This window comes from Cyprinodon variegatus, unplaced genomic scaffold, assembly GCF_000732505.1.
Source record: "Cyprinodon variegatus isolate N-32 unplaced genomic scaffold, C_variegatus-1.0 Scaffold1323, whole genome shotgun sequence".
Classification (NCBI taxonomy): Eukaryota; Metazoa; Chordata; class Actinopteri; order Cyprinodontiformes; family Cyprinodontidae; genus Cyprinodon; species Cyprinodon variegatus.
In genome coordinates, this window is record NW_015151776.1 from 82766 (window position 1) to 90709 (window position 7944).

The 7944-nt window shown below is 37.1% G+C and overlaps 1 long non-coding RNA gene across 1 annotated transcript in view; it reads right to left on the reverse strand.

The window, feature by feature from the left end:
• Positions 1-1817, reverse strand: part of LOC107102814 — a 7549-nt gene extending 5732 nt beyond the window's left edge. The window contains exons 1-2 of the long non-coding RNA XR_001482143.1: positions 1673-1817; positions 748-791 (exon numbers count right to left, since the gene is read on the reverse strand). This is a non-coding gene — a long non-coding RNA (uncharacterized LOC107102814). The remainder of the gene's footprint in view (positions 1-747; positions 792-1672) is intronic.
• Between the last annotated feature and the right edge of the window lie 6127 nt (positions 1818-7944).

Genomic DNA, 7944 nt, shown 5'->3' on the forward strand with positions numbered 1-7944 from the left:
TGATGGGGTTTTCCATGTTATCAAACATGAAACATATTATTTATAACTTGTTGCTTCAAAGAACAGAGGCTCAAACCTTAGGGGAAATTTTGCATAGAGACTGACAGGCAGCGTCGTCCTGCTCCAGAGCAAAAGGGAGAGAGCGGGCTAGACAGCTGATTAATGTGCAAAATATTCATGAAATTTTGCGCATTTTAGCCACATTAAATTCAGTTTAAAGACAACTTTTAAGAAGTTTAACCATCCATATTTGAACCATTATTTTAGGAAAATTAAAGAGGAGGCTTAGCCTCCCTAGTATCCAATAAGAAATCACATACATATTACACTGTGTTATATGTAAAATAGCTTTTTACATAACATACTATTGTTATGTAGAGCATAATATGTGCATAGTATACGCTGTTTTCTTTTTAGTTTATTTACATTTTTACTGTTTTGAATGTTGTATTTTATTGCTTTTTAGATTTTCTACAGTATGTTTAAATGATATTTCATATTACCATGATTCATTTTTCTTGCTGTGTTTTCTGAATCACCCTTGTTCCTAAAGTCTTACAAGCTGGAAAGCGGTCACTGTTATGTCTTTTTTTAGCCAAAATATTTACTTAGTAAATGTTTATCTCTTTGACATTAAATAGATGTGTTACAGTTTTATATAATGTAAAATTGTAATTACCTATTTCTTAATAGAATTTGCCATTGTTTCTGAAGACAAATACAGTTTATTTAAAATTTTCAACTTACCTCAGACAAACTTGTGAACATGCTTAGATCGCTACCTTGTTGACCTGAAAATGAAGGAAAAATTCTCACTTTATTATTTTTTTTTTTATTTTGTTATTTTAACTTTTACACTTTTCTAAGGTTGACATTGTGTGACACTTTTTCTATAAACTTTTGCTGGTGGCTGCTATTCTAAATGTAAGCAAAATATGTGTCTGACTTGTTTGCACGCTATCATCTCTAGAAATTCCACAGCAAACATGAAGAGATGGAATGAAGGATAAGCTGTGAGATGTTAACATTGTGTGCTATGGAAAGAACAGTTAAACAGCAGGTTATGTAACATTTTCTGGTCAACATATAGATAAGTCTTAAACTTTTATGAAGAAAAGAAAAAAATGCTGTTATTTTTGTATGCAAGGTATGGCATTCTTTTTAATCTTCTGACAGCTAGAACATGTTACTTTGAGTTTCTACTTTAAAAAAAGTTGAAGAGCAAAACATCTAGCGAAACTGTGTGATGTAGTCATCAGTTAATGAATAGAGTAAGATACAGGATTATAAATTAATATTCTTAATGAGACTTTAAGCTTTACCTTGAAATACAAGTGAAGTTTGTTAGGCCTATTTTCTTTTTCTTTTTTTGGGAATTTGGAAAGTTGTAAAAAAATAAATAAATAAATAATAATAATAATAACATTAAATCACAGCTTCAATTTATGATTGGCCTATTAGACACCGGTTTCACCGTTGTGTGCTTTCTCAGATGAGCTACTCAAAAATGAAAGTGAAACTAAGGAGAGAAACTTTATAAACATTAAAAGAAATAAATAATAATACACTGAAATGTGTGGCAAATCAAGCCAGTGACTATCAAAACAAGTATTTACCTAAACTTAATAAAGGACATCTAGTTGAATTTAAGTGATATGATTCGGTTTCTTACCTTTTCTCTTCTTAAAAGCAAAGAAATAAACCTCTCTCCTAAGTCAGTCCCTGAAACTCTCTTCTCGGTTCACTCCTTAAATTAAGATTGAAAACTCTTTGGATCCTCTTTTTAAGTCTTTGGTTCTGGTCGGAGAAAGCTCACCTTTCCCTAACTTGAAAATTATTAGAAATGTCAAAGCGCAGCGCGCGGCTGGCTTCAGGAGAGTTTGCTCATTTGCGCCACCTGTTGGTCAGGTATCGGCAGCAGGAAAAGCTGTTTTCATAATTCTAAAAGTGAAAAAGCCTTTTGAAAAGGCCTCAGAGTTAAATAAGTAGGTCTCCTGAAGAACAGGAGCTAATGAAGTAAGATGCTGCCATATTTTTTCTTTTTTTTTTTACTCAGGAGAAATATTAAGAGATTTTGTTTTGCTCACACTTAAGTGTGGTGATTGTTTAAAGACTGAAAAATGCAGTTTGTTTCAAACAGTTTTTATACACAGATGCTTGAAATAAGCAGGAAGGTTGTACATTGGTTATCAAGTTATTTACAGAGCTTTCGTTTAATAATGATAATTAATTTTACATTAATGGTAACTCAGTTCTACATATTCACTGAAGCTGTGGTGATCCTTCTAAACAAATAAATAAACAAATTAGTGAATGGAATTATCTTTGCCAGAGACCATAGTCGAATTTTGGAATTTGTGTCTTACATTTTGCTTTGTTTTTCTGCTCCATTTCGTTGTGTTGAATAAAATATGTAAGTTTAAGTAGCTGCAATGAACTATCAGAGGATATTTATTAAGTCTATAATGGCTCCAAAAAAAAAAAAAAAATCACCCATTAGCTATAACTTGACTAAAACGTGACATTTTGACTCCAGAATTTATTGTATCAGAAATCAATATATTCTTTTATGTAAGCACATCATTTTGCACCACTAACTGTCAATTTCCCAATTAACCAACAGGTGGCGTAAATGCTTTTAGAGCCATTAGAGAGAATTCTAGTCATTCCTTTGTTCTTCAAGGGTGGTTTCCAACTCCATAATAAGTTAATGAAGGTAAATAATGGTGTGTGTGTGTGTAGGTTTGTGCAAAAATATGAGATTTCTTAATCAACATTTTGGGAATTGTTCTTATCAGTTTGCTTTTGTGTTACATTTAAAATGTTGAACTATATGAAATGTTCAAACAAACCTTTCTTACTTGAAATCCTAAAAACAATTTATTTTACTTGCATTTAAGGTTGAAATATTTTTGTTTAAGATAAATGAAATTATCCATATCCAATTTCGATGCAAATACTGAAATGATGAACTCAGTTTTCTCATCAGTCAGCAAATGATTAAAAAAAGGTAAAATAAATTGTGATAATCGTTTTACCAATCACAGACTTGTCTGTAGTGTATTGGTAACACTGTTATTTATTATCATTATTATTACCATTATCTGCATCCATCCATCCATACATTATTTGTTATGGTTGTCCCAATTGGGGTCGCAAGGGGTGCTGGTGCCTATCTCCAGCTATCACTCTGGACAGGTCGCAAGTCCATCGCAGGGCAAAACAGGACATAGAGCCATTCACTCACATACTCACACCTAAGGACAATTTAGATAAGCCAATCAACCTAACAGTCGGAGGAAGCTGGAGTACCCAGAGAGACCCCACGCATGCTCAGGGAGCGCATGCAAACTCCATGCAAAAAGACCCCGGGCCAGGAATCGAAACCAGAACCTTCTTGCTTCAAGGCAGCAGTGCTACCCACTGCACCACTGAGCAGCCCCCCCGTTATCTGCATATTATTCACACTTTAACTTTGCTGGTAAAGATAATGATACCTCAAGATCTGAGTTCAGAGGGAAATAATAAGGATACATAAGCAATTATTCCTTAAAATCCCTTTAGCTAATTAAAGCTGTAAACATATCTTCATTTTTAATTATTTTTCAATGTTGCCCGTTTTATCTCATCTAAGTAAAAACAAAACATTCTGAAAAAAAACAGGAGATATTTTACTGAAAAAAAAAAACAAATCATGTACCTTTAACTTTTAAATTCTAATTTTAAATTTCTACAAATAATAATAAAAAAAACAACAAGTAAAAATGATCAGAGAAAAGAGTAAATCAATATGTTTGAAAACTAAAATAAAATGAAGCAGTATTATCAAGGCTTGGAATGGGTTACATGTTCAAGAACCAAAGATTATTGTAAAAAGTTTGGAATGAGGACAAGTTAACTTTTAACTAATTCGGAACAATTTCAATATGTTCAAACCAACTCTAAATGCAAATCCAATGAGAAAATAAAACATAATTTGGTAAAATAATATCCTATTAAATGATTCGCCAAACTCATAGACGTAAGATACTTGATTGTCAACCTTCTTAGATTGTTGAGGGAATAGTTAAAATGTAAGGCCCACTTTAGGCCTGGCTTATTAGACAATACCTCGCAGAAATGTGGTGACTTCTCTTAAATGACTTAGGTCAAGTTGTTTTAGTTTTATAAATATTTACAGACATGATGTGGTACAATTAGGTTGTCAGTTGGTTTGGCTGTCTTCTAATTTTTCACTAAACCAGTATACTTAAAATCAGCCAGAGATTATTCTTCTTTTTTTTTTTTTATCTATCATTGTGCTGATAGCACCCATAGTTTTCTAGTTTTCTTTCTAGAGGAAGCTCAGGACATGCCTGCTATGGGCTTTTGATCACTGTTTTCTACCTTCTGTTCTCTACCTTCTCTTTGAAGTTCAGTGTCCTGTATTTTTGTCAGTACCCCACCTTTGCTGTAGTCTGCTCTATGTACCTAGTAATCCTTTGATCCTCCTGTTCTCTCTTAGTTTAATTTACCAGTAAAAATAAAAATACAAAAAATGTCTCTGAAAGTGCTTTTGGGTGCACTTCTCATATACATTGTTTATGAGATATAGTGAGTGTTTCTGGTACACAAGTCGGTCTTGTGAGATGTATGTGTGGACTGTTTAGCTTAAAGTTCTTTTCTTAACTTTGAAGGACTTGTAAACTATTTTGATCTCTGTTTTTTAAAAGGCGGGCTTGTGCTGGTTACACTGGTCTGTGTTTTAGATGGCCTTGCCTAAAAGCATTTATCCTTTATTCCTCTTTGCTTCCAGCCTTTGCTCCCTCCAAATAAATCCTGTAAACTCAGGCCTTGTCCCATTACTCACACTTCTGCTTTTTACTCTTAGTAGGGGATACGTTTCTCTTAAATATTTACTAGTAATATTAATTTTTAGAAAATTGAACAAACTTACACAAACATAAATTTAGATGTAATGAATCACAATATAATAAAATATACAAAGCCATACCTCAGCTTTTAAATTATAGTAATCTCTAATTTTCTAAGTTTCCAGAATGAAACTTGATAATTAATGTATAATAATAAATTTATAATAATAATCTATCAGTATAACGTTACACAGGTGATTATCATGGGAGAATTACATTGGACCGTGTGCAGAGCTCGCTCCTCTGCAAAGCTTAGGGACCGTCTGCAAGTTGCAAAATAATCAGAGAGAAATATTCAAAAGCTTCACCCAGGAGCTTTTTCTCTCAGGAACTAGGACCCGTAGTCCAATAGGTTCAATAGGTTTGCCTAAATAAAAGTTTTAGATATGACTTATCAAGATATTCCTGCAAAAAGTTCTGGTGTTGCAGGGGAAGGTAATTAAAAGTGCTTGGAGCATGCTTTTGTTCTGATGCCAGTTTGTTTCAACCTTTATCCAGTCTCATGTAGAAGGGCTGCTCATATCACAGGTTATTTGCATTACAACATGGACAGTTAACAAGGTATAGTGAATGCACAAACTTCAAGAGGGGAGGGGGCTTGCACTGGAATTCTCCGGTACTTGTAGTGTTAAAGCCAGTACTGTTCTGCTCCCGCACGCTGTCAGATGCCGAGAGAAGATACTCTCAAATTGAAAAACAGTGCTTGGCAGGTGTGAGGGCGTGTGAGTGGTTTGCATGCTATGTTCAAGGAATGGACAGTTTCCTTCTGCAAACAGACCACAAACCACTTGTACCACTCATAAACACTTATGACCTGGATAAGGCCCCTCCAAGGTGCCAGAGACTCCTGATGTTCCTTTTAAGGTTCAATGTGGAAGCACATGTTGGTGGCAGACACACTATCCAGGAGGAAGCAGAAAAAGTGATGAGACCACAGACCATATAGTACATGCACATGTTGAGTCGATGTTGTAGCAAATGCTCCTGTCTCCATGATAACACCTTGTTTAAATTAATCCACCAGCAAACAGAGGTAAATCGTAGAGTTACAGATTTTACCGAGGCTGTCCGTTTTTCCCTTCAGTCTTTGGGCTCAGCCAGAGAGCTAGCCCCACCTCAAGCTAACCAAGCAGGTTTTTCTTCCCCTTATTCTGAGTGTCAGCTGCCCAGTCCACCCAGGTTCGACCGGAACCCAAAGTCATGCAGTGTATCATCCAGTCCAACCATGCTCCGAGTAAGTTCCCTTTGGATTCTACCAAGATATCATATATCATTTCTCATCTAACTGATCGGGCACTGGACTGGGCCGAGTTTAGACTCTCCTCATCATCTAATTATGGCTGCACATTTGACAAATTTATTTCTGAATTCAAGCAGACTTTTAACCAGGATCCGGATAAGAAGTTGAACTCCCGTGAATTGTTGAAGGTAAAACCGGGACAGAAGTCTGTTTCCGATTTTGCCATTGATTTCCGCATCCTGGCTGCAGCCTCTGGCTGAGACAAGGCAGGCCTCATGTGTGTTTTTTTTTCCAACGCTCTCAATGACTCCATTAAGGAAGAGCTAGCCACCCTTGATGAACCCGAAACTCTGGAGGAGCTAATTAAGCTATCTATCCGTTTGGACAATCGGATCCATGCACGAACCAAGGAGAGAGGTACCAAGTCTTCTCTTCCTAAGACCCTTCCTTCGGACAACCTTTATTCTGAGAACCCCACTAATACTTCTTCACCTGAGCCCATGCAGATCAGCAGTTTAAGGCTTAGCCCTGAGCAGAAGCAGCACCGTATGCGGACTAAGCTCTGCCTTTATTGTGGTGAGGCTGGTCACTTTGTTGCCTCGTGCCCACTTTTGCTAAAAGTCAGGGTCCACCGGTGGAGACGAGGGGAACTGGCGGACCAGAAAATTTCACTCACTTCAACTCGTCTACTTTTTCCTGCATCTCTGCTTATAAACAATAAGGCTGTCTGCCTGTCAGCTCTCGTTGACTCTAGTTGTGAACAAAACTTAATGGATTCCTCCTCATACAACAGATGGGTATTGAGACCTTACCCCTTCAGAACCCTCTTCGAGTTTTTGCTCTGGATGGCAGAGGTTTGCCCCAAATAACCCACCAGACTCGCCCCATTCAACTAATGGTCTCCGGTAATCATACAGAACACATATCCTTCTAGGTTTTTCCCACCGCTAATTCAGTACTGATTTTAGGTTTTGAGTGGCTCCATTTGCACAACCCTATCATTAATTGGACAAACACACATGTTGACTCATGGTCTGTTAACTGTCACTCTCGCTGTCTCCGCTACGCAGTAGCAACTTCGAGTGGTTCCCAACCACTCGAAGTTGGTGAGGCTGATCCTCCTGGTCTTTCCTCCATTCCTGCTGACTACCATTACCTTTATCAGGTATTTAGCAAATCTAAGGCCTGTTCTCTGCCTCCCCACAGACCTTATGAGTGTGCCATAGACCTGCTCCCTGAAGCTCCTCTGCCCAGCAGCCGTCTGTTCAATATCTCCAAGCCTGAAAGGGAGGCGATGGAGAAATACATTAAGGAGACTCTGGCTGCAGGTATAATCCGTCCATCATCTTCACCTCTTGGAGCTGTTTTTTCCGTTGGGAAACAGGATGGTTTCCTCAGACCCTGTATTGACTACAGAGGATTGAACCAGATAACTGTCAAAAACAAATATCCTTTGCCCCTTTTATCCTCTGCATTTGAGTCTGTTCAAGGAGCTACTGTTTTCACCAAGCTGGATCTCAGGAACGCTTATCGTCTTCTTCGTATAAAGGAGGGAGACGAATGGGAAACCGCCTTCAAGACCCCCATTGGCCACTTCGAATATCTGGTTATGCCTTTTGGTTTGACTAACGCTCCTGCCTTTTTCCAAGCTCTTGTTAATGATGTCCTGAGAGAGTTTTTTGAAAATCTTTGTTTTTGTTTATATTGATGACATACTAATTTTTTCACAGAGTCCACGTCCGACAAGTACTGCAGCGCCTCCTGGAAACAAACTCTTTGTTAAGGCCAAGA